The 26,175-nt window shown below is 45.0% G+C and overlaps 1 protein-coding gene across 4 annotated transcripts in view; it reads left to right on the top strand.

Annotated features, from left to right (window-relative positions):
• Positions 1-26,175, top strand: part of TP63 (tumor protein p63) — a 102,144-nt gene that overhangs the window by 55,024 nt on the left and 20,945 nt on the right. The window lies entirely within an intron of this gene.

Raw genomic sequence — 26,175 nt, 5'->3', positions numbered from 1 at the left:
TTGTCTAAAACTGACAACAACTTTGTTCAGGAAATTGTGTTGCATTTATTGGAATGTGATAGGTCTGCTCAAGTCCAATTTTTTTATTTGTTTATGCATAAAAGGGTGAAGGATTTTTAAGTGAGGTTGAAATTGCACCTTTTCCTTATTTGCATTGAGAGTGATGTCCTGCTGTAGTTCTTGCTTGGCTCTGTGTCCAGGTTCCTCCACTTACACTACACACACTATCCATTTTCACTTCCCTTTAAGTAAGGAAATTGTCAGTCAGTTCTACTTTCCATTTCTCAGAGCAAGAAAATGCTGCCTTTGGGTTTTTCCAGACTGCTCTGGAGAAGGTCCTTTGAAGGAGATATGAAAAGACACTCTCTTTTGATACATATAGTACAAAGAATTATCTATTGCAGCTGCAGGGAATCAGAGCATTTGATGCTGTCCTTTCAACTACAATAAGTGGTTTTTTGAAATGAGTTTTAAATGTATGTAGTGGGCTGTTCCAGAAGAGCTGAAGATGAGTGAGCTACTCGTAAGCTCTAAGTTAAGTGAGCACCTGAGATGTTTCACTGTAGTGATAGCAGCTTTCTGGAGTAGAAGTGGAGGCTGAGTTTTAATGTAGATTTGGGTAGTTGTCAAAGATCAGATGACATAATAGCTTTAAAAAAAGAAATAAAATTGCTCCTTGGTGACTACAGTCACCAAATGTGTGCAGCCTGGGGGCAGGCATGTTTAGCTTCCCCTCCTTTTCTTTCGCTTTGATGTGGGTCACTCTAATGATAGATGAAGATGTGCTCCCTGTTCTTGTTGCTGTCTATCTAGGGATAAGTCCATGTATTTTTACGAAAGGAACGGTGTTCCAAACAGCTCTCTCATCAGAGAGGAGCCAGTGTGGTCCAGGTGTCCCTATGCTGGGCTGAGTGACCTAGATCTAGCAGCTCATGCAGGAGCTGGCAGTGTGCTGTATGTTTGCAGTGGATGATGACAGCCTTGTGGTGGTGGCTGGGGACTGTCAGTCAATACACCTTCCACAGTAGAGCATCTTTCCATCTTCAGAGCTCTGCCCTTCTGCTAATTAATCCACCAACTCATTTCACATGAGCTCTTGAGTGGTTGGTAATATGCATTCGACAGCTTTATCAGTGGGGTGGGTGGGGAAGGACACGGAGGCTCCTTTTCCCTCTGCCGTCCTGAGAAATGTGGAAACATGCGTGAAATGTTGATGAAAGAAGGAGCGATTGCCCCATCCTCTCAGCAAGAGCAAGTTCTTGGAGTTGCTCATCCCCCCTCTCTATGTGACTTCATATGCTTTGATTAACGCCTGTCGTCTTTTTCTTTTTTTTAAATGATGGATTAGGAACTTACCCAACTGGAAGGGTTTCTTCCACTGCAGTGACCTATTAAAAGTTTAATTACTAGATGGCCCCACCCTTATTAAGAGTCCAAAACTTGAAAGCCTCCTTTCTTAGTTCTTTTCTTCCCCTCTTACCATTCCCCAGGGCAACAGTATTAAGGAAGGAAATCCATTGTATTGCACTTTCCCCTGTTTGGGAGTGGATGAGCCAGAGTGACCCACCTGCCCTGCTGGAAGGCATGGTGGTGACTGACAGGGGATCTACTGTCCAGGTGGACAGCACGCTCCACTGGAGCTCCTCCGAGCTTCTTCTGGGCTGAGTCATGTCAGATTAGGTCATGGGAGTGAAGTTTGTGGGCTTGGTGAGAGGACTGGGTTATTTCTTTAAAAAGCAAGAGCCACTTTGATGCAAGGATTAGAGACCTGTGAAGATGCTTCAGATTTCTCTGTTGCTTTGTGTGTTTGGCTCTCGGTCTGCGTGCTTTGGAGGCAATAATCTGCAACAATGTGTAGATTCCCAGGTTACTTCTGGAGGTGGGGGAGCAACTTGTGGGGTACCTAAATGCTATGCCTCTGAAAACAGCTCTAAAATAATATTTTTCCTAAACCCTGTTTTTTCAAGTTCTCCAGATTCTTTCTGTGGGGCAGGCCCTAGGGCAGTGGGCACCCTTTGCCGAATCAGCACATTTTGTATAGGTTAGGCTGGGGAGAAGTGTAACATTGAGACTGCTTCTCTGCTCAGGTTTGTAATGGGCTCCTAATTAAAGGGGATAAAAAAAGAAAAAAAAATATCTGACCAAAATTGCAGAGAGAAACACTAGCTGCTGTTAGGTGAGAGGGTGATTTCATATGTATGAGCATATCACTTAGAAAATATTACAGATTTTCTCTCTGAAGTCTTTCATGACCCTAAGTAGGAATTCCAGTAAAACCTGCTGTCTAATCAAGTTAGCTCTTCATTTGTATGCAATGTTGAACTAATTAATGATGACAAATTGAAATTGGATTGCAGAGGACTTTACAAGCATCCTTGATTATTTTTTTAATTAATGACCTGAGAACACAAGTAAGAATATGAGCAGGTTGATCAGTCTTTTCAGAAGGAGAATCCTGAACAATTGAAACTACTCGAGTGTTTAAAACCAGAAGCCTTAGTAGTCTGAATTGAACAAAGTTGCTTACATACTTACTCATGGTACAATAAGACTTTGAAAACCACACTGTGAAGGAACAAGCAGTTACCATTTTGTAATGCTGAGATGGAGAGTAGGTTGTTGAGGTTGAGCGAGAAGCCCTGTGAGTTGGATGAAGTAAGAGCTTATCCAGAACTGAGTGTCATTTATTGTGGGATATTTCCTCTGCGAGAATTCCCATGTTCCCGTGCCTTGAGATATCTCCTCCCATTTCTGCAGCTGAGGAAAACAAGGCATTTCAAAAGTGTGCCACCTCAGGTTTTTTTCTTTGTGGAAGTAAGTTTTGTGCTGATCTTCCCCACCCACTCTGAGAGCAAATAAATAAATAAACAACTGCAGTGGCTTTTACCCCTAAAAAAAGATTTGGCAATCACCTATCACTAGCAGAACCTGTTACATGGGGAAGAGCATGATTGCAGTTGGAAAGTAAAAATTAAAACTATGTCAAGGTAAGTAAAAGTTAACATTACTGCCAAACATGAGCTATCAAAAAAAAAAAAAGAATCAGACCCACCCATCCCCATAAGCAAGATACCACCTTGTAAGTCATGAGACTCCTTTCAAAGACAAACAGGTTGTTCTTATTCTCCCCTGGGTTTTTGAGCCTTTAGGGTGCATCTACTAAATATTTTAAAGTCTTCTCTTCTTTTGGTAGTTGTGAGGTTTAAGGAAAAAACTGAAATAGCGTTTTTAAATAAAAACTGAAAATTATTTGCAATTTTTTTTTTTCCTGCTGAAAACAGACACCTGGCCCTGCAAGACCTGCATAAGTCAAGTGTTGGCAATACCTGAGTTTAGCACTTTATTCTCATGCCCTGCAGTAGGCTGGAGCTGAGCTGGGTTGGTCCTTGCAGGGCTTTGTTATGAAACATGGAGCTCTGCAAAGCTGCGATCTGTGATCCAGTCAGGCTCACTGGTTCTCCTGTTCTCAATAAACTCAGCTGTGAAAGAGCATGTTCAGATTTCAGACTTTCTTTGCTAGCAAAGCTGCATAACAGCCTCTGCAACATGCATGAAAGCAAGTAAGTGGATTGTGCTGGCTGGGGTTAGTAGATTTGGGAAAGCTGTGTTTTAAGGAAGGTGGAAAGAATGCACTTAGTCCACACGAGCAATAACAGGTTTCTGTGGTTGAGAGTACAGATTCCTTGGCTGGGCTATCTGAGTCTCTTTATGTCAGATTGTTCCATTCCTTTTTCATTTTAGATATACTCTGTGTCCTGGACCACCTGATAAAACTGGGACTTTTTTCCCCAGTTTCTATAGAGTGAATTGGAGGACTGTGCACAAGCAGAGTGGAGCAGTGAGAGGGCAATTAGATGTGCACATAGCTTTGACTCAACAGTCCTTAATTATGTGTTCATTGTTCTCCTAAATAATCTGTTCAAACAGTATGTTGTTTTACTAACACTGGGAATGTCCAGTTTTGTCCTGGCTGCTGATTATCTCTCTGCATCATACATGAAAACTTTTGTTAAAGTCAGTGACTCTCCCAGTGAACGTACATGTGATGCTGTGGGAAGTGTTCATGTGAGAACTTAGCTCTGTTATTCCTTTGTCATGTGTTAGTCAGTGCAATTTGAGCTTTCCACTTTTACCTTTTAATATTACTTTTAAAGCTGCCAGGAAAACAGGAGTGGAAGTGGTCTTGTTACAGGGTTTTTAATTTCCTCGTCCTCAGAGGCTCCTAGTCGGCAATAGTGTTGGCTTTAGCTGTTTGCATGTGGCAGTTGAGAAGAGAGACTTACTTGTGGAGAGAGTCTGCAGACTTTGTGAGCTACTGAAATGGGTCACCCACCGGCCAGTTTGCTAATCCTTTCATGGCTCCTGGTGTAGGCTTTTGCTTCAGCCCAGCTGTTTGATTTTGTTGGTGATAACCACCCTTGTTACAGCAGGAGTGAGGACGGGGAAACAATGCCTGTGATCCAAAGGGAGAGAAGTGATCTGGAAGGAGAAGGCAGAGGAGGACAAGATGGGGTTGCAGTCTTCAGATGCAGATGCTGGAGGCTGGGAGAGCTGATGCAATGGTGTGAGCTAAGGGCTTGGCTCTTCACTGATCTCAGCTGAGCAGGAGTGCTTCCATGTTTGGGCATTTGTCTCAGGTGAGAAGTGGTAAGAATGGGCTTCTTTCAGCTCCCTGCAGCTGTGCCTGCCTGAAGAGGCTGCTTCCAGTGGGCTCTGCTTCTTGGCACAGGGGAGGCAGGGCAGGCGTTGATTGCCACCATCGTTGCCGTGCATGAAGAGGTTGTGTACACACTTCCCTGCTCGAAGATCTTGTGAAGTGCACTTCCCTCTGTGTGATATTACAGGACATAATGCTAAGGCTGCTGAGGCATATGCAACTTGTCCTAGGCCATCTACCTGGAAAGAGAAGAGCCGGGCTTGTTGCCTTTGAAGGAGGTGCCTTTCTCACGGCAGTGAGGCGTTCTCAAGCTAGCAAAGCTGGGAAGAACCAGTTCACCTGTGAGAACCAGCCAGGAGGGGCCTGCTGGCTTCTGTTTGGGTTTTTATGCTTGAGTAAAATGAGATCTGACTGCATTAGGTTCCCATTAGAATTTGATTGTGCTTTTTCTCCCTAATCTCTTTGTCATGTATATTTTGTTTTTATTAGCAGTTATCTTCTTCTGTTACTCCTTACAAGCAGCTGTACAGATCTGTGCAATAGTTTCCAGAAATTGTCTTACGATATGAGCCATCTTGGTTTGTTTTCTTTTCCTTTTTGTATCCCTTATTGTTTTGGAAATCCCACCAAAGCAATATAGCCTTCCCATGTGAACTGCTGTCCTTGTAGTGAGGAGTTATGCTATATGGTCTCTAGTAGACCAGCACTTTCCATGATGACCATGCTGTAAGGAGCAGTCTGTGCCCTGTGCAGCCAGTGTTGCCTGGGAAGGATGAGAAGGGAAGTCATTTCCTGATTATACGAGTTGGTGTCTGAAATTTGGGTCTCATGCCTTGCAGTGGTATGTGCTCTGCTCTCCAAACAGCACAGTTAGGGTTGGGCACCCAGCAAGCCCAACCTGCTGGGAGAAAGTGGGCTTCAGATGGTGTGAATATCCTTGTCTTTCAACAAGGATTTCGTGTCTTGGTCAGTATGTTTGAGGTCGATTCCCTCCCAGTGCACCAGGAGACCAGTTAGAGCTCGCTACAGATTTTCCAGGATCTGCAAGTAAAGAACACTTGAGACACTAGTGTCAGACATAAGAAGCTGGAGGAAGTAGTAATGAGGGGTTGTGTCCTCCATGGGGACAGAAGATCCCTCTGCTGTTTTGCACAGTTTCTAGTTGTACTGGCATCACACCTTTTTTTGGTTGGTGTTTTTTTTGTTTGTTTGTTTGTTTTTGTTCCCCTTCAGAAAAAAATGTCTGCAGGTTTTGGAGAAAAATTCAGAGGGAGAAAATTAAGTGCAAGGAACTCTTTTGGGTTCTTAATAAGAAGTTTTTTTGGCTATGTGGAGAGGAAAAAGTGTTAATTAAACATAATTTTCATCAATGCAACTTGCACAAGAAAAGCCCCACCTACTTTCATGAGAAAGGAAGAAAGAGAATCATAATCCTGGATTAGGTATCTTTCACTACACATATATAAAAACAACACCGTGTGAAAAGGGGGAAAATATATATGTATATACACACACACCAAACATACCAATGTGCCTCCAGCACTATTACCAAAGGAATTAACTTTACAAGAAACAGCCACAGCCTGGAAAGAAGCCATTTTTCAAATAAAAGCTGAATGAGACTTGTGGTTTCTGAGAACTATGAGAAGGAAGGGTTAAAAAAACATTTACAGATAAGAATAGCTGATGTTAGGAGATGAGTGAACATCTTGAAGTAGGGGAGAGTCACTATTTAAATCAACTTTTTTTTTTTCCTCCTCTTAGTTAAAAATTGGCTTCTACTAAGAACAACATGTAGGATTAATGTAGTACTTTAAATCTTCAAAGTGCTGCACAAACATTACTTCCCTAATCAGCAAACACCTTTACTGGGTAGGCAAATCAGGAGTGTAGTCGCCATTTTAGAGAGGGAAACCGAAGTGCCAGAAGTGCCAAAAATTTCCCAACTAGCAGTTTTTTTGGAGTGGGGTTTTTTATACTTTTTTGGTCATGTTCAGTGTGGGGACTGCCTCTAGGCTGGCTTGTGAAAGCTGCTGAGCTCTCCTGAATTTCCCAAGTGCTAAGCATGCAAATCAGCCTGGCAGAGCTCAAACAAGGCATCGGCCAAGTGGCATCCTTCCCCTTCCAGAGGTCATGGCAAGCTGTCCCAGAAGGGAGGCAGCCCGCTCCAGGGCAGGGGGGGTTTCCTAAAAGTTGCTAGTTTTCCCCATACCATTGAGCTGCATAACTTAAACTGCATCAGCTGAGCATTGTTAGAAGCTATTTCAATCCCACAAAGAAGTTTGTGTTAAGTATATATGTGTCTGTGTGCATCTGTTTAATAAGTTACTTTTGAGTGAGTGTTCTCAGGTAGGCTGGTGCAAGAGGTATTACTCACCTTGCAGACAAAGACTGCCCTTGGGGATGATCGTTCCTTTCTTTAGGTCAGTTGAAGTATCTCAGTTGTCATGTTATTTCCCTGCCAACTTGGTACAGAACAAGCAGCAGTTCAGCTGTGTGCTGAAGCAAGCAGGATTTTTTGTGTGCTGCTTTGGTGGTGCTCTGTGTGCTGAGGGTTCAGCTCCAGTGCTTGGCAGATGCTATTATATGAAGAAATGTCCTACTTTGTTTAGAAAAAAAAATGTCCTGGGTAGGGATGGCTTCAGTACAGGAGCATGAACTTTATTATGCATTGGAAAACTTTTCATGAGGATTTGCTGTGTGAAGGTGTGTCATATTTGTTATTGTAAACACAATAGGACAGCTACCCATATAGACCTGAGTATTGATGCAAACTTTATAATTTTCAGTTGCTAAAGTTAACACTAAAACATTGGAGCAAAACTTGGTGGAGCTGCAGGAGGAGAGTGCTACTTCTCCCTCGTTTATTCAGATGTATTCTGTGAGAATGTTTTTTTTAAGGACAGAAAAAACAAAAGAGTATTTTATGATCTGCTGACACATGGTAGGTGCTGAAATGAATCTACATTCTGCTTTACAGAAAGCTGAGAAATGTGCTAGAGGAAATACAGGAAAGCAGCACTCAAAGGCTGACCTGTCTTTCCTGAATGAATGAGGTGGGACTTGGGTGTAAATTTTTTGGCTCTGTCATTTTCCCTGTGATGGTCATGGTGCCTCACAGCACCTTTTGAAAGAGGCAGAGAGAGGAACATCCCTGCAGGGGCCACCACTCAGGGCTCTCCTCCCTCTCTGTGGTGTGCCCTGGGGAGCCCCACACTTTCCTCCTGGGGACAGGAGCTATGCTGCCTAGGGATGCCCTGCTAGGGAGCAGCATCAAGGAGCAGCAGATTTGGCTATGTGCCCAACCCTAGAGCTGCTGCTGCCCTGTGGTTTAGATGTAATCTGGGTAAGGTTGTGCAAGTCATTCCCTCTGTCTCCATTCCCCCTCTTCCCGCCTTTCCATACACCCACCCTCAAATTTGGGACTGTGTCACTGTGATCCCGTGTTGTAAAGCATTTATACCTCTGATGTGAAATGCCTGAGGGGACAGCTGGGGACTGTTGCTTGCTGTGCATCCCCTATCACTAGCTCTAGCTTTCAGGCCTCTTATTTTTACTTATTTACAGGACACTAAAGGCTTTTTACAAACTAACTTTTGAAGGAACCAAAGCATATCTCCAGGCTAGAGCTTGAAACCGCCTGAGAGTGCTGGTTGGGTTATTGCTTCTCCTGCTTGAGATCTTGAGCTTTACCAGTATCAGGCCCACCAGGTATGAAAATTACTGATGCAGAGGCTGTTTGAGGGCACAGGGGAAAGCCTCTTGCTGTTATGTAGCCTGACCCCGATGCTGCACCAGTGGTGCTGGGTTGGCTGCAGTGCTGAGCCTGGGCAAACTCGTCTGGCCATGTGTTGGGGCTTATTAGCTCAACCCCATGAGCTGTGTCTGGGAGCTGACTTGCTCCTGACCTTGCAATGAGAGGCAAGTGAGCCCAGGTTTGCTATCAAACCTGCACGCAGAGCTTCTGGGACCCTCCCCTGAAAATACAGGGCTGGAAGGGATTCCCGTGGGGAAGGGGTGGGAGCAGAGATGCTGGGCTTGGTGCCCAGCCTGGAGGGTGTTCACAGGGCAGGCAGCACACCCGCTCCCTTTGCATTTGAACGTCAGCATCTCCATGGGTGAGAGAGGAAAAGTCTTCCAGCAAGATGTTTGCTGGGTGGCTGAGCAGTGGGTGACACCTATTCATTAATCAGCAAGGTGGTGTCTGATTTTGTGATGAGTTCCTGGTCTCCCATTTCTTCTGTTGCAAATATTTTCTTGTAGGTGTATGAGCAAAGGGGACTTCAGCAAAAAACAATCTGTGTGTTTCTAAATATCCTGCTTCGATCTTTTACAGTCCTGGTACCCAAAAAGGAAGTGGTGAGGCCCCTAGGAAAAATCTTCAGAAGAGCTGCCCTGAATTCTCTGAAGTTAGACAAAGAGCACATGGACTGATTGCTTTGCAGTAGTTTCTATATGGAATTAATACATTTGACCTTGATTTGTTATCCCATTTGTGCGCTGACTTCTCTGAATCATTTTTCCCAGTTTTCTTTGCCATGCCTCTCTAAAGTGCTACGGAAGTTGGAGTCTGTATTTCTGGCTTCTTTTTGCAAGACAGGACTGGGGAGACCAGTGTTGTTGCTCTGGTGCTGCTGGCATGCAGAGGGAGCTCTGGCCAATGGGAAGAGCAGCTCCGTGGATGAACCAAGTTTCAGGTGGAGTTTGCAGGGACACATGCTGGAAGGAAACCATTTCCATGCTGCACATTGGACTTTGTGAGCACAAAAGCGCCCTGATGCTGTTAGTCACCCTGCTGATCAGTCTGTGGAATGGGGCTCTTTTGTTTCAATACACTGATATTCTGATGTGTGTTTTGCAGCTTATTTCAGGGAAGCTTCCAAAACACAGAACTCATGGGGTCTTTCTCTCTTTTCTCTTCAACCCTTTTAAGGGTTGAAAAAGCACGTGGACATGATTGACTCTGTTGGTTAGTGATTGGGAGTGACTGACTCGTAAGCTCTTCCCTCTCTATGCCATGCAGGTCTGAGTTGTTGCCAACCACCCCTTTGCCTCTGAAAGTCAAGCTCTTGGGCTGCACCTTACCCTGGACTCCTCAGATCGCCACATCTGCAGTGTTGACCCCAGCATGACCTGCTGGCTGGGGAAGTCAGCAGTTCCCTGCTCCCAGGAGAAGCAGGGCTAAGCAAGCAGGCTCTCTGGCTCTGTGCAGCATGCTGCCTTCAGCCTGCCTGACATGGCTTGGCAAGGGTGTAACAGTTCACTCAGCTTCTTTATATATATATATGTGTGTGTGTAAATATATTTATATATGTATTTTATTTTTTTCCACTGGCCATACCAATCTGATTACACCTTCGAGGCATCATCTGCCCCTAAAGTTTAATTAAGGAGCTCTTGTCTGACTCGTCACTGACTCACCTGCCACTGTATGAGCTCATGTCTGACTTGTCCTAGGAAGATAGTGAAATATGTCAGGCTTCTCTGAAATATAGCAGGCTTTTTGTTTTATTGCACCCCTGACATTGCTGTTGGCTGCTGCAGAGGTGAACAGAAAGATGAGTGCCCCAACTTGGTTACATTTATCTAAACGTAGTTGTTCACTTCTTTGAGCCTTGAAAAACCAGATGGGGTTTAGCTTGCACAGCTGTAGGTATGTTAGAGTTAATAAAAAAAAAAAAAAATTAAAAATTAAATAACCTTTGAGTTTTGGCTTCAGGCAAAGTAGGTGAAATGATGTGTTTTGGAGATGAATGCTCTTGCAGGAGGCAAGATGTAGCTTGCAGGAGAACATCTGCAACCAATCCATTCTGTATGAGATGGGGCCAAGACTTGTTTGTATCTCAGTACCTGTTCAAACATGTTGTAGCACAGCAAAGAGAGGTTTTGAATGTATTGAGGAAGGGTGGGTAAGAAGGAAAAGAGACATCAAGCTGAATGTTTGCTTAATAGCTTTGATTTCTTCATTAAACTTTTAAGCACTTTAATAATTTGATTAGCTGCTTTCAGAGCACTGTAGATTTTTTATTTTTTTTTTTTTTTTCCTTAAGAGAAATGAGGGGAAAAAAAACTCTACTCAAAGCTTGCTTGCTTTCTGGCCTGGAGCAAATCTGGTAACCGTTTGCTACCTTTGCTTACCCACCCTGAGGACTGTCAGCGGAAGGATGTTCTGTAATACACTGATCAAAGACTGTGCAGCGATTCAGTTACCAGGCTGCCTGAAGACCAGAATGCAGCTTCCTAGTCAAATGCTCCTTGCCAGCTTCTCTCGTCCTCTTCATTCTGTATGAACTAAATGTAGAATGAACATCTAGCAACTGCAGTTTGCAGAGCTCGTTTGCCTGCCCTTTCTCAAGGCCTGTGGCAGTGAAGAACAGTTATGACTCAGGAGCAGGTGAAGTGGTAATAGAGGTTCTCACACTGAGCTTCTCATATCATCATACTGATGGTTCTTACCATCATTCTGAACTCAGGTTTTACTTTTCTTTAAGTTGACCCCCAAGATGCACATACAGCTCTGGTTTTGGTTTGCGCATATAACACATGTAATTTTTGAATGCACAGACTGTGTGATTGGGATCTTTTGTCAGTGGTGTGTAGTAAATGTTGTTCAGATCTTTTTCCTTGTCTTATGGGCTGGATTCCTTGCTGAGGAGCTGGGGAGAACTGATTTGAGCTGAATAAGGCAGAAAATGTGATCACAGTTCCTCTAAAATCCTGCTGGAGAAAGGAGCATGCATTCAAAGTGCCTTGCTCTATGTGGATGGTGTTACAATACTACCTGGGTAGTATCTTGCCACACTTAAAACCAGCAAGCTACAATTTATAATACCTTTTTTTTTTTTTTAATTTTATGTTGCCTCGCACCAAATACTGCTGTGACATTTCTAAAAGTGCTTGCTTAAACAAGGCAGCCCTGGTCATGTGCTAATGTTCTTCAAGGCCCCAATGCACAAGCGAATTAAAGAACTACAAGATGCATAAATGCCTGTCCTCTGCCTTTGATGTAGACAGGGCTCTTCCAGTGGGCATTTGCTCGTAAGAGTGAGGTTTACTCTTCCTCCTGTGTTTGCATACTTTTGTCAAAGCCCCAGTGGCTCTCAGTGCTGTTCACCTGATCCCTGGCCAGCTACCAGGAAGGCCTCCTACAGCTTGTCCGTGCTTGGCTGGTGGACACCCCTGCCAGGGACAGGGATGGCCTTAGGCCCCATGCCACACTGCATGAACTTGCTAGGCTGCTCCTAGAAAGAGAACTGCTGTGTCTGCACGATGCTGCAGCAATGGGTCAGGTTCTTTAGCTCTGGCATGTTGCAACTTCAGCATGACAGTCTGAGGGGCTGTGCGTGGCTTGGCCGTGTCTGAACTCCTTTCTCCTGCATGTCACATGCTGGGTTAGCATGTGGCAAGCCTACTGTCCCTCCATCTGTATTGGGGGCATGCCTTTAGCTGGCCTTGAGCAAGAGCAGGTGTTGCTTTTGCCTTGCCCTGCAAGGAGTATCCTGACCTAGAGAGGCAGTCAAGGCTGCCTTCAGGTGCAGATTGTACCTCACTCCCTGTGCTTAGGGCTTTAGACAAGAGGGCTGTCCTCCTGTCCATCCTCGAGTTTGCTGTGCTGGAGTGTGTGAAAAGCTCTGTGTATAATTCAAATTGCCTGAATGGGTCTCTGTCCTGATGTGCTGGTGACCATGTCATCATCTTTTCCTGCTTTCAGAGCTGTGTTGCTGTGACACTCTTGAGCAATAGCAGAGCTCATCTCTGGACAAGTCATCTTTTGGAGGGAGCTTCCAACATTTTTGGCTATCCAGGGTTTTGTTTGCTTGCTTTGAAACTGGTACCCCAAAATTATCGAGGAGGGTGGCCAAAGCTACACAGGGGGGTATGACACTCAAACACTGGCTTAACTCTCTGCTTTGATCCTTCTCTTGTGCAAACATTGTCTTGTCCCCAGATTCCTCCAGCCACCCCTGTACCACACATTGAAACCTCTGCTCGTTCTTTCTCACAATTGTGTGATGTTATTGTGCCTCCCAGTCTGCTACTGCAATGTGAAAATGGGTCCCTCTTGCTTTTGCAAGGATTTCTCTAGAAGCTCTCTCTTTGGAGAGGTAGTGCATGGAGAAGCATACATCAGCCTGTGTGGGAATGGGGTGGAGGTGTTGGTTTGTTTTGGTTTTTTCCCCTTGGCTACATGAGCAGCTAAAACCTGTAACCTACAGGAGTTGGAAGCTCCATGCAGAAAATTAGCTTAGGTTGGTGGAAGAGTTGAGATTGCATTTTTCTTAGCTAATTAAAGGATTAAAGGTGCAGAGATTTAGAGTGAACTGTCAGTGTGCTACAGAAGAGAGCCTTTGATGGTTGAATCCAACTTGAGATTAAACAAATTGCATTTAAATAAGAAATATGTGGCAACAGTTACAGTCTGCCTGGGCCTCTATCATTTGCTGTCCTCCACGGTCAGGTAGCTGGTGACTAGGGTTTCTCCTCCCTTACCAGCTTGTTGCTTTCCAAGTGTCTCCCTCTGAATTGTTTCAATCTTTGTAGTTCTTTCCTTTCACTCCTTGCTTTGTACAGTAGAGCCTGGCATGCTGCCTTACCTGGTGATGAGCCCACTGCCCATCATAGCAGTAGCATGATCCCATCCTTGTGCTGTGTTTTGTCATATCTCTGATCCTGTTCAGGGTTTTTCTGCATCCCGGCACTTTGCAGTCAGCAACTGCAAATATTTGTTTCCTTTGGATTCTTTTCTGTTGTTCAGTTATGAAGGTTGTGGATGGAAAAAGTCTTTTGGGTTATACTGATAGTTTAATGGTGGTGAGTGATAAAATCCTGGAGGGATGGTTAGCTGTCAGTGATCTGCTTCTGCAGGTTTGGAGTCCCTGCTTTGCTACAGTTGATTGTCTCCAACAGGCTACACTTGCAAATGGCTTGCCAGTGTTGGTCCCAGTGCTGCACCTCCAGCCTCCCCTTTGGGTTCCTGTTTGGATAATATTAAATTTAGAGCTGCGAAGGGGCTGTTTTTAAGTCTTACTCTTGATAGCACTTGCAGTTCTGCAAGCTCATGAGATTCATGCTAGTTATCTCAGCACAGAGCTTGCTTTCTTGCAAGGGCAGGAATTCATCTGCACGCTGTCATGCATGGCAACGGCACATTTTGTTCATGGAGACTTTGTGCCTTTCTCTGATACATCATGTATGAGCTGTAAGGAGGACAGGAGTGCAGGACAGTGTGAGCCAATAACTACTTCTGATGTTGCAACTCTGTCTTATTTTGCTCCATTTTGCTTTATTTCTTTTTAGGAAGGAAGGTGCTTGCCTCTGGTTACCTTCAACCTACATCAAATTATGAAAGGGTTTTTTGCTGACTTTTTTTGTTGGGAAGATTGAGGAAATCAGAACATTCAATACTGGTGGAAAATCTGCTGGGATTCTGAAATATCTTAAAAACATGGCATTACTTACTAATAGGGTGTGGTTAGTTGGGAAATCATACTTCAGAATTATGTTTCCCAAGGAACTATTCTGGTTCTCATTGTTATCCAGTAACAAAGACTGCTTTTCGTTTGGAAAAGCAGTCTTGTTTTGACTGGCATAGATCTCACAAAGCATCCATGACTTGGGGTCTTCAGAGCTTGGAGTCTGCATATGGAGCGGTGCAGATGTAGCGAGGTCTGCAGAGAGAAAGAGCTATTTGGTGTTTTTCTTGGAAAGCCATCTTCAGGTTGTGGTTGTGTGGATTTGTCTCTAAATCCACCTTCATTCCTGTTCCTTTTCCAGTTAGGTCATGCAGATGACATGATTATCTTTCAGTTACCAAGTGAAATAAATCAATTGCTAGGTATTGAGAGACTTCCTGTAATCATTTTCCAATAATTTATAGAACTGTAACTAGGTCATGGAGCGTTTGGGCAATTATTCCCAATAAGTTTACGTAGCAGGCTTGTAGATTGGCCTGCATGGTGCATCCAGGTCTGTGCAAGCTTGCTTTAGGCACTTGTGCATTCTTGCTGAAATTATAAAGCAACCTAAGAATTGGCTAAACCAGGTGTGGACTGTGCTGTGTTCAAGCCTTCCATTTCTCATGCAAGGTGTTACTGCACATCTTCCTTTGGCTTTCATGTCCACTGGGATGTGGTTTTCCATTCTTCTCTTTGGGGGGGGGGTTAGAGATGCAATCCAAAATATTCTGATTTCTAGAAAAGAGATAGGAAGGACTGCTGCTAACATTTCCTAAACACACTGTAAACCTTCTTCCTTTTCTACATGTTGCTCTGCAGAATGGCTGGCTTCCCTTAGTCACCACAGTTGTGTAGCTTCAGGGCTGCTGGCAAGCCTGAGAAAAAACAGAGCAATACCCTAAGCCTGGACTGGGCTTGTTTCTTATCCTAGCAGGGAAGATGGCACAGCATTGACCTCACTAGGTGCCTGGGGGTGAAGTGCTGTGTTCTGGACCTGGGGACATCTCGATGGCCTGATGGGTGCAGCACCAACACTGCTGCTTTCCTCAGCGTAGTTCTTGACAAGCTGTTTCCCACGGGATGTAGGAAAATCAAGGTCCCAGTTCAGTAAGGCACTTCAGCGAGTGCATAACCTCTAGCACGTGAATATTCCCTGTGAAATCTATTGGGTTCTGTTGGAGTCAGCAAGGCTGTTCCCATCCTCAAAGGTAGGCATCTGTTTAAACACCTTGCTGAATCATGTCTTGACTTTGAAAGGAGGCTCTGGAGAAACCGCATCAGTTGACTCAAGGACTGTGCTTAGCTAGGTCAGTGAGGACGGAAGAAGAGAGCTGGAAGAGAGAGGATGTTCTGGGTAGAATACAGATCCCAGAACCTTGCAAATACTGATAGTGGCAGCGTTCGTGTCTGACTTTCTCTCCATTCATTCCCAAGGCTTAGTTGTCTCAAGAGTTTAAAGATTTGACTTAGTCACTATTCATCTTAAGTATGCTGGAGCTGCTGTCAGGCTTTATTGATCTGGCTTGAGTCTGGGTTACTACATCTTTACGTTCTTGGTAAAACTATCACTTGCTCATTTAGATGTGATTTTTATCTTTCCTAATTCCTATGTGTTCTCTATGACTCAGAACTAGAATATGGCCTTATGGGGTCAGTAAATGCAGAAAACAGAGGGATGTTTGCAGAAGTGGTTTTGTTTGGTTTGGATTCCCTGTCCTCGAGGAGGAGGAGGAGAGGGCCCTTATCGGATGGTCTTCATACGAAGGAATGTCCCTGCTCAGTGTCTCGGTGTTAGTTTGTTGCCTCTCTCACCAGCTAGTCTGTGGTGGCCAGAAGAGCTTTGCTGGCATTTCACTTTAATTATCAATGAAATGCTCTGCAAGCAGGAGAACAATATTTGCATAGATGTAATTCTGGAAATTGAGCGTAATGTGATCAGGAAATGGGACAGGCCCTGGCTGTTATCATGGAAGAGACTTGCTGGTACCTGCATGTTGTTTCAAATGTAATAAGATCTGACTCAGGAAAGTTTCCTGGACGTTAATAGAAAAAACTCAGTGCCCTTTTGGCAAGGGATTTGGACTAACCTTTTTGCACCAGAACAAAAGAGATTTCTTGCAAATTCGTGAATCTGTTCTGAAAGGGCTGCCCACAGTATGCTGAAGATTTAGAGAGAAATGGTCTCCCTCGGAGCAGAAAGGCAGGTGTGTGCGTGTATTTGTGTTCAGGACTTTCTTTTTGTGAGATAGAAGCCAAGGAACAAGGCACTTGTGTGCACTGCCAATGAAATCTCAGCAGGAAGACATGATGCTACTTGCAAGGTATGCACAAGACAAGACCAGAGGCGCCGCAGTGCTTGATTACTGTCAAGGGCTCAGTTGGAACTTGCCTTTGCTCTTTGGCCTGCAGCGTTTATGTAGAAATTGAGGACGCTGCTGCTCGCTTCCAAAGCTTTGCCTTGATGGGTCGTGCCCACATCTTAGGTGGGGAGGAAGAGAAGGGGACTCAGAGCCTATGAAATAAACAGGAAAATTACTCACCTCAATGATGCATTTCACTGGCACTGCCACATTGAGAGGCTGTCAGATTTAATAGTTTGTCTTTTCTCCCATCACCTCCCATAGGTGTGATTAATACTTTATTAGATTGAGAAAGTGGAGAGGTGTCTGTACATTCCGTCAGGTGGAATGATTGGGGTGGGAGAGGGGCAAGTAAGGGAGGTGAATAGGAAAGAAAGGGGATTGCCTGTTCCCATCAGAACCATTCAGTCTTTGAGAGCACAAAAAAAGAAGAGCCCTCATTGACTGGCTTGGCTGGTGGCTCCTTAGTCTGTCAGTGTTCAAGTTCACAGCTGAGACCCTTGGCCTCCCAATTAGCTGCCAGCTCTGCTCCATGGGGTGCAGTGGCCAGTTCTCTGCTCAAGGGCCAGTGAGGGAGCAGTCCTGCACTTGGTCACAGCACGACATGGAAGTAGGCGTGCCCAGCTGAGAAAGCACCCACACAGTCATCAGCCTGCTCAAACTGCTTAGTCCATTGTTGAGGCAGAGTGTCTTGTTCTCTGTTCAGGAAAGACCTAATGTGCTTTGGTGGTGGATTTTAGTGTAGGTAATAAAAACCATGTTTCACAGGGGGTGACCTCAGATGTTTTGCTCTTTTCCAACCTGGGCTGTGGTGTCCCAGAATTTTCACACTGGTTCTGTCTGACCTGTGTCTTTGGATGGAAGCTTTGGATTAAACAGAGCTAGAGAGGGCTGCTGCCAGAGAGATCTGAGCTGTCGCATGTTCAGGACCTTAAGTATCTGTTCCACCATTTAAGGAGACCTGTATGCTCAACCAGACCTGCCAGCTTTCCCTCTGGGTGAATGTTGCTGAAAACTGTTCCCTTTGAAATAGATCTAGCATTGCTTGTTTGCATTGAACTACATTGTCTGGAGGTGTCTTGTAATTTGTGTCAGTAATACAGTCACTGGCAGAAGAGTTGTTGCTGGGCCATCTGCAACAAATAGGGAAGCTGATCCTCCATATGGGTTACAGTGGGATGAAAGAGGGATCTGTGACAGCCAGATCTGACAAGGCTTTCATAGGTAATAGAAGTCCAACTAAGTCTTCAGTATCACTTTAGGAAAGCAAGGAAAAAACAAATAATAGCTATGTGAACTTTTCCAGGGCTTATTTGTCCTTTAAGTGGAGTTCATGGATTGTAAACCGTTAGTAAAGAAAGAGGGAACAGGAAAGAAAATGTATTTGGACAAAGGCATTATGTGGGAAAGGTCAGAAGGCATTTAACCTTTTAGCTATGAATCATGTCAATTTTCTTTCTGGTAGATCCCCATTAGAATGAGAGCATGCAAAGATGACCAGCTTGCATCTCCTTTGAGCCCATCAGTGATCCAACTAGGAAAATGGCCCATATTTTATATGTACTCTTACCAGCAGTATGCTGACCCTGTAGCATTTTGCAAGTGGGTCAGCTCTTTGCATGAGCCAGAAATTGGGTGGAAATCTGTCACCATTTAGCAAAGTGTTCTACTTTCCAAGGTGTTGAATGGCTGGTGCAGTCTGTGGCAGAATGCCTGATACCTCCAGGTCTGACTCTGCCCCTGAATTGCAGGCTTAAGATGTTGCTGATTGAAAAGGCTACATTGCCAGAACAACTTCATTGTGTTCTGTTCTGTTTTGTTTTGTTTTGTTTTTCTTGTCCAGCTTGGCTATCTGCTGTAACAGGTACTGTGCAAACGACTGATTTACTGTCCTCTGAGATATCCATAAAATCCCTTTATTTGCAGATGAGGGAACTAAAAAGCATTTTGGACTTAGGTTTTAGGTCTGGTATTTCGTTGTATCCTGCTTTCTCCCCTTGATCTTCAGCTGATGTGGAGCTATCTGAACCTGACAGTATTTCTAATTGTTGAGGACTCAAAGCCTGTGTCTGTCCTGTAGCAGGCTGCAAATCTTGATCTGCTTGTCTGGACTCCTACAGCTGATGCATGTTGATGAAACCAGGGGATTGGTGGGAGCAGGCTTACTTGGGAGAGCTTTAGGGTTTTTTGCGTTGTCATTCACTTATCTTAATTGAGCATGCACAGAAATAGTTGATAGGGACAATCTCTGTGTGCTGCTGTGGTTCTTCCCTCCTTATGAGTGAGTTCATCACCCTTTGACTTTCTGCAGGGGACAAAAGTGACTGAGAGATGCACTAAAAGTTGGTGTCTGATGACATCAGACAGTGTTTTCTCTGGCTGGTTAAGAGTTTTTGGAGTTTGGCTGGTGAGATGGAGCATGCTGCAACATGTGGACTTGAAATAAGTGAGGTCTGGGAGGCTAATAGGGAGCAAACAGCAGCCTGCCTTTTTGGCTGAACCTGTGTAAGATGATGATAAGAAGGTTTAATAGCCCACGGCAGGCTAGGAGGAGGTTTGAAATGGTCAACCTGGACTTTATTTAAAGCAGTCCATGAGCCCGAGAAGTTCTGGTGCTCAAAACCTGAGGCACATGAGTCAGGAGCAGTATGTGGTAGGATGGTTTTGCTATCAGGACCCTGAATATGTTCTTTGCAGTTCATTTCTGGACTCCTTTATAAGAAAATTCTGGTTCCCTTTAAAATATAAGTTGAATCAGACCTTTCTGAACTCCAGCCTCTAGCATGTTTGCAAAATGCATGTGCTTTGGCCAGTTACAGTTGCTTTGCATCAGAGGGAGTCATGCTACGATCCAGATAATTCTTGAGTGTTTTGTATATATGTGTAAAGCTGTGTTTGTAAGAAGGTACCAAAGAGCATACCTCATATCTTGGGCAGTAACATAAAATAAACATTCCATGTAGAAGCTACTTCATTCAGTGAAAATTCCTGCATTCTTTTATAACATGGGATCCCACTGTCAGTGGGTGCTTACTGTGACCCACCATATCATTCAGCACTGGCTCAGCTTTGGCTTTCAGCACGTTCACTCTCTTTTTGTATCTTCACCTCACTTGCAACATTTCCTGTGTGAACTAGCCTATCAGAAATGCAAATTTCTAGAGGTTGTTAGCAGCTGAGACTTATTTTGGTACTGCTAAAATTTCAGTCTAGAAACTAGCAGAGAAACTGGGTATGATACACAAGCAGAGCTTGTGTACATGAGGTGAGGTCATTGAACCACAGGGGTCTTATTAATTTGGTTTTGCAGGACACTAATTTCAAAAATATTTTGAAAAGTTAAAGTAGACTACCAAAGGAGGAGAATTTAACTTGGAAAATCAAATAGTAAAGCCTTCCTTTGCAGCCATCACTTTATATCAAAAAGCATGAGTAAAATAATTTCCAGCTTGCCTCTGAAGTTTTCTGTCATGGTTGTTTGTGGGGTTTTTTTCCTCTTGAAACAGGATACTTTTCAGTTAATTTTTTGTTGTTGTTCTTATTAATTTTAAGAAGTGTCTTCAAGCCAAACCTTGAGCAGTCTTTATTTGTTGATGAACTAAGTCTGTAGGTACGAAACTGAAATGTAAAAGCTCTCAAACGCGAAGTTTTCAGATTTATATCTGTTTCATGGTGCAAAAGTTGTTATGGGAAAGCATCGGTATTACTTCTGCTATCACTGTGGCTTTCCTGGGAATATTAGGAGGGACTATTCTGAAAGCAGATAATAATGCATTGTCATCAAGGTAATTTCAAATTAAAAATCTGTAGGGAGCCTCAAGTGCGATGGCTCGTTGCATGAATGAATTAATCTTATTTTTGTAAAGATGACAATCTGGTGGTTGGTTTGAATTCGATATTTTGGGCAATTTTAGGGGGTCTCCTACACCATCATCATGTGTGCATGTCCCCCTGCACACTCTTCTCCACTGTTCTCTGCAGTGGGGTGCGTGGCTGAGCATGGGCATTTGCGGGTGGCGGCCAGGGACTGGGTGGGGAGCACGGTGCAGAGGAAACCACAGGGGTTTGTACGTGGAGGGGGCACACAGAGCTGGCTCCCCCCTCCAAGGCGACCATATAGTTGTGGACACCACGTCTAATAGAAGGAAAAAAAAATGCTTTTTGTGTCCTTTTGCATCAGGCAACAGCACAATGCAGGAGCCTCACCAGTTCAGCCCAGCACGAGGGTCCCTTTGCAGCGGTTTGGGGGGGGCAGCACTGCTCCTCCCAAATCCCTGCGGGGGGCTGAGCCCCGCGGTTTGCCACGGTCGGGGGGAGAGGGGGGGCTGCATGCGAGGAAAGGGGATCCAGCACACCAGGCGCCGAATCCTTGTCCGCAGGCTATGTTTCTCCATTCTCCTCCCTGTCACCCCTCCCCTTCCCCGTTTACCTAAGCAGGTCAACATACTTTTTTTTTTTTTTTCTTTTTTCCTTTTCCTTTATTTCACTGCGGTATCCAAGGCTCAGCACCAGCTGCCTCCGGTCCGGCAGTGGGAGCGTCGCCAGCCCCGGGGCAGCGTGGAGCTGCACCGACACGCTCCTCCACGCTTCTCCCGTTTCTCTTGTGGTTTTCGCGGTGCTGGCACTGCCTGTCCCCACGAAGCTCGTGGGTCACGTCCCCCCCCTCCGCCGTGCCCGCCGCGCTGCCGGCCGGGGGGACGCGGGGCCCACCTGCCTGATGTCAACATCTCGGAGGGTGAGGCCGGGGAGGAATGTGCCGCTCCCAGCCCCGCGCAGGTAATTAATCCCTGCGACTGACAGGTGGCAACAGGCGGCCTTTGGCTGCGGCTCCTGGGGAGAAGCGCTCGGAGGAAGGATTTTAACAGCTCATCAGCACCCCTCGTGTGTGCCTGGCGAGGCAAGGGCCGCCCGGCGACAGGGACGGGGAGGGGGCAGAGGAACTCAAGGGGAAAACGAAGTTGAAGTCTTTGCCGCAGTGGACGCCCTTGGGTGAATCACTGCCCTTCCCCAAGGGGGAGAAAGAAGGTGACACGGTTTTTTCCTTTGCCCCCGGGCAAGTGCTTGTGGGGCTGCATCAGCATCCCCTGCGGCTCCTGTCTTCGCTGGCTGTCGATTGGTGGTTTCCCCTGCAGGTGGGGGATTCTCGCTGGTGCGGTGGGCTGTGGGTCTGGGGGTTGTTGTCAAGCGTGGTGGATCTGCAGGCACATTGAGATGCATCTGTTGCACCTGTGGTTTGGGTGTCTGCTACATCCACTAGCAGCAAGTGGTCTGCTTTTCTCTGGAGCCTGCTGAGACAGAGGACCTCAAACTGGAGCTGCAACAAGTCAGCCAGTAAGCAGAGGGGTTAAGATTATGCTGAGCTGAAGGTTAAATTTGGCAGGAGATGTCCATGTCTGCAGCACTCATGGTAAAGCTCTTCTTGGGCTTCTCCACTGGCCATCCTCTGGGTCCAAGTCAGTCCCTAAGGGCATGTGTGCATGTGCACACACGTGTATCTGCCGCCCTCCTTGTGCCCCCAACGGTTTTGTGTGATTGAAAAGTTAAAACATTTAAGGTGCATGCATAAATCTCATTTTTTAATCTTAGGTAACTTCTTTTCTTCCCACTGCCTTTTTTTCTCCTAAATTAATAAACCTCATGCACATGGTTTTCTGTTTCTTCTCAACGCCTTGTTCTCATCTGCAAATTCTCTGGTACAAGCAAAACGTTGCTGTCGCACTCTTCTAACCTATTATTTTTCCCGCTTTTGGAGTTAGTTTGGTTGGGGAAATGGCATAGCTGACTGACAGCTTAGAAAACATCAAGTAAAAGGAATCTGGTGTTTATCTGAGTTGAACTAAAATGTGACTTCTTGAAAACAGTTTGCAAAAGATGTTAAAGACCCGTTGATCTGAACAGAAAGGGTTCATGGAGCTGTCACGACTTAAGCCAGCCTCTGGGATCACCTTCAAGTTGACATCCATCAGCATTTGCAGAGCTGGCTGAACCTGGCTCCTTTTAAAGACTTAGGGGCCATAATCCCTCAGGTAGATCATATGGTAAGACTGATACTGGAGGTACATTTCCAAAGTGGTGCTTGAGGGATTTTGCTGCATCAGAATTTTGCAGGGGAATTAAATGCTCAATGAAAAGCCGTTGCACCTTGTATTGCAGCCAGCACTTACTTCCAGAAGACTTCTGTCCTTTCTAGCAAAAATTCTCCATTTAAGAGGTGAAAAGTGGTGGGTTGTGGGTTTTTTTTCCTCTTTTAAACCCTTTGTTGACACACCTTCCAGGGAAGGGGTTTGCTGAGAAATCAGACAGGTGTTGCCTGATGGTAGCTGGCGTGTGTGTATTGTGATACTGAATTACCAGCCAGGGTGCCAAGAGTGGGTAATACAGTATGTCTGCACAGGCAGGTGGGGAGAGTAGGGCTTGCAGGCACTGGAATGTTTCCTTCTTTCCTTTTAAAACATATTAAGCAAAAAGCTAAATTCACTGTTGTTCTTAGCAATCTCTTGAAATCTGCTTATTTGGGCATGACTTGCAGCACTTGAACCCCAAAGAAAAGTCTGAGCCAAAGCTCTTTCCTCTCCCTCTCCAATGGATGACACGTCGCCAGGCTCCACTCTTTTGTTTTACTTAACTTTCTGGTCCATACGTCTGGTAGAAGTGGTGTTCACGCTCCTCAGGCAGTTGCCTCAGCTTTTGTTCCTGCTGCTAGATCATGACTACTGTCATCTCCCTAAAGAGCAAATCAACAAGGTTTGTTGATTGGTCAGGCTCATTTTTTGTTTTTTCCTCCTAATTAATTTAATTTTCCTACACTAGCATGGAAGTGTGTTAATTAGTAGTCCTGCTCTAGATTTCTGGAAATTGCTGGTCTCACGTTCTTACCCCTCATGCAGTGAGTGTCTCTCAGTTCCCATAGCAAAACAGGGCTCTCATTTTCTGCAAAATGGGGCAATTTGAGGACCCTGTGCTGAGAGAGGCGATGCTTGCTTGCAGGCACTCTCTTAATACGCTCCCAGGTTCTGCTTCAGCTTTTTTTCTGATGCTTACTTGCTATGAAATCTACATATAATATCCTGTCTTGCTCTGTGGATATGGCGAGTATCACCAATCCAGTACGAAGTCACTGTGACCTAGATGTTCGTGTCTGTTTATGCCAGTAGATGGCTGGGCATCAGGTTACCCATGATGGCAGCGAAGTTGGCAGGGTGGGAAACTCAAGCTTGTCTGACAGCAAGTACCTCGTGGACAGATTTACACCGGTGTTAGATGACTGGCCACTCAGTGATTGCACACACACAGGTGCCTGTGCGTGAGGTAGATGTGAAATCATAGCACTGCACCACGGCCCCAAGCCCTGTGTAGTGCCCATGAGGTTTGACCTACTCTTGCAATCAGGTGACACAGAGGCTGGGGAGCCCTCCTGCTGGGTGCTGCTGCTTGCCTCCCCGTGCCCTGACTGGGTCCTGAAGCAGAGGTGGGCTCCTGGTCACCCTCCTTCTCTGACATGCCAAGTTCAAGGTGTTGGCCAGAGCTTGGAGTTATTGAGTCTGCCCTGTGTTTTGAGGACACACACACATGTATTTCTTTGTTGAACAGGCTTGTTCATCCCTAACCCATTAGTCCTTGGATGTTTCCTTTCTGTGAATTTAAGCTGCAGGTCTGATGTCTTCCATGCTGGCTGTAGCCAAAGGGGTCTGGCAGTTAGGGTGCTGAGGGGTGGCTGAGGAGCAGATCCCTTCTTTTGCTGGCAGAGGTGACACACTGGTTGATGTGGAACCTCGGTATTCTTGTTGGTGTTGGGCTCCTCTCCTGTCCTGAAAGCAGTGAGTTTTCCCCCCTGCCTCCCCTCTTGTAACCTCAGCATTCTGGCTTTGAAGATACTACACACACAATTACAGTCAACACCAACACTTCTGATCCCTGACCGAGGGGCGTGTATCTCCTTCCATTTTTCAGTTCTCTGAATGCCTGCAGACACTGGACACGTTGGCTCCTGGCGTGTGCTGTGCCCTCCCTGCCTCATCTCACTGCCATATTTATGCTTTCATTTCGGCCCATTGCCTTTGGGTGCCCAATTTCTTTACACTTCAATGATGTTAAGGCATCCAAGCGATTAGTTGGCTTTTTGAGATTTTTGAGGCTTTCTGTCCTTGAAACCTTCACAATGCTATTAGCAAACTGTTGATGGAAACAATGCTTTCTAAATTTTCTTCCTCTTTCAAATGTAAGTGATTCTTGAGATGAAAAGACAACATAATGAGCTCACTCTTACCTTCAGTAAGGAATTGCTTTTTAATTAAAAAACAATAAGGAATTTCAGGTTAAAAAGATGTATGATATAAATCACCATCTAGATCTGTTTCGCAACTTCTTTTTTTTGTAATTGTTTGGCATGTTCCCCATTTCCGCGGGCTGGATAAATCCTTTGTGGGTTTAATCTCTAGCCTGCAGGCACATAAAATGCATTGCACAATGTGGCCTTTGCATTTTAAAGATTTTTTATTTTTTTTTCTTTAGTTTAAATACCTGTAGCATCTTCTCTGCCACATGGCAGGGTAGCACTGTGTGTGGAGGGAAGGGACCGGCTTGGCTTAGCTTTAATCCCCCTCTCCTTCCCGGTGTCTCTCTTCCAGCTTTGGTTTTTCCTGTGTTAGCAATGTGTACACTTCGAAATGCAAATAATCCCTGAATATCACTAGCTAATCCTTCTGCTGCCACATTGCCCGCCACCCACTCCTGCATGCACCGGCTCTTCCAGCAGGATGGATGGCTAAGTTGTGCTGTCAACCTGTATGAACCTGTTGGTGCTCTGTTTGAACAGTTGGGGCCTGGGCTGTATTGGCCATGGCTGCTAGAGATGTTTTTTTTTTGAGAAAACAACCACCTTGGGGCTTTCACTTTTCTTTCTCTGCAAGAACCAAAGAGATGGAAGTGGGGAAATGCCAGCAATTCCTGTGGGTTAGGTGGTTAGAGTCACTGGGAAAGCCCAGTGCTTGCAAACGTCTGAGCACCAGGAGAAACCTGAATGCCTCTGGAGTGGGATACTGATGAAAACTGCTGTATTTTGAAAGAACTTTGTACAGCAGAAGAGCCTGGAGAGTCTCCTTCATGGAGGATATCCAGAAAAAACACGTTCAGGTTACACTGTACTGAACCATGTAAGAGTTTCCTTGTAGCAGTTCCTGCTTAGCACATGCCCTGATTTCCGTGAGGGTTTTTGAAAAGAAACCAACAACTTCAGCCCATGCCTCAATATTTTGCTGAGCATAGGTTTTGAAATGTGACCATGCTTCAGGAAAATGCTCTGCACCAGTGTTAGTGGGAAACATGTTAAAAGAGGGAATCTAATATGCTCCAGATTAGCACAGTGAATAAGAGCATCTTGTTCTGCTCCAGGAGTTAATTGCATGGTCACAGCCACTGTTTTGGAACCAGCTGCTGGATTGTGCTCTACATCTTGCCATGAACCTGGTCTTTGGGCTGTTCAACTCTTCTGACCTTTGATTATTTTAAAAATAAATATTTTATTTTTTAAACTCTTTTGTGAACATAACACTTTGAGTCTAGAAGTGTAGAGTGTATAGAGGTGGTCAGTAGAGGTGTGAGATGCCTTGAAAAGATGTCTGAAATGTCAGATTTGGTACAACTCCCAAATAGGTCAGTGACTTACTTTCAAGTACCATTCACTTCCAAGGTTCATGTTTTTATT

This window comes from Apus apus, chromosome 8 (assembly GCF_020740795.1).
Source record: "Apus apus isolate bApuApu2 chromosome 8, bApuApu2.pri.cur, whole genome shotgun sequence".
Lineage (NCBI taxonomy): Eukaryota > Metazoa > Chordata > Aves > Apodiformes > Apodidae > Apus > Apus apus.
Note: the sequence above shows the minus strand (reverse complement) of the source record. Positions and strands in the feature narration are given on the sequence as shown.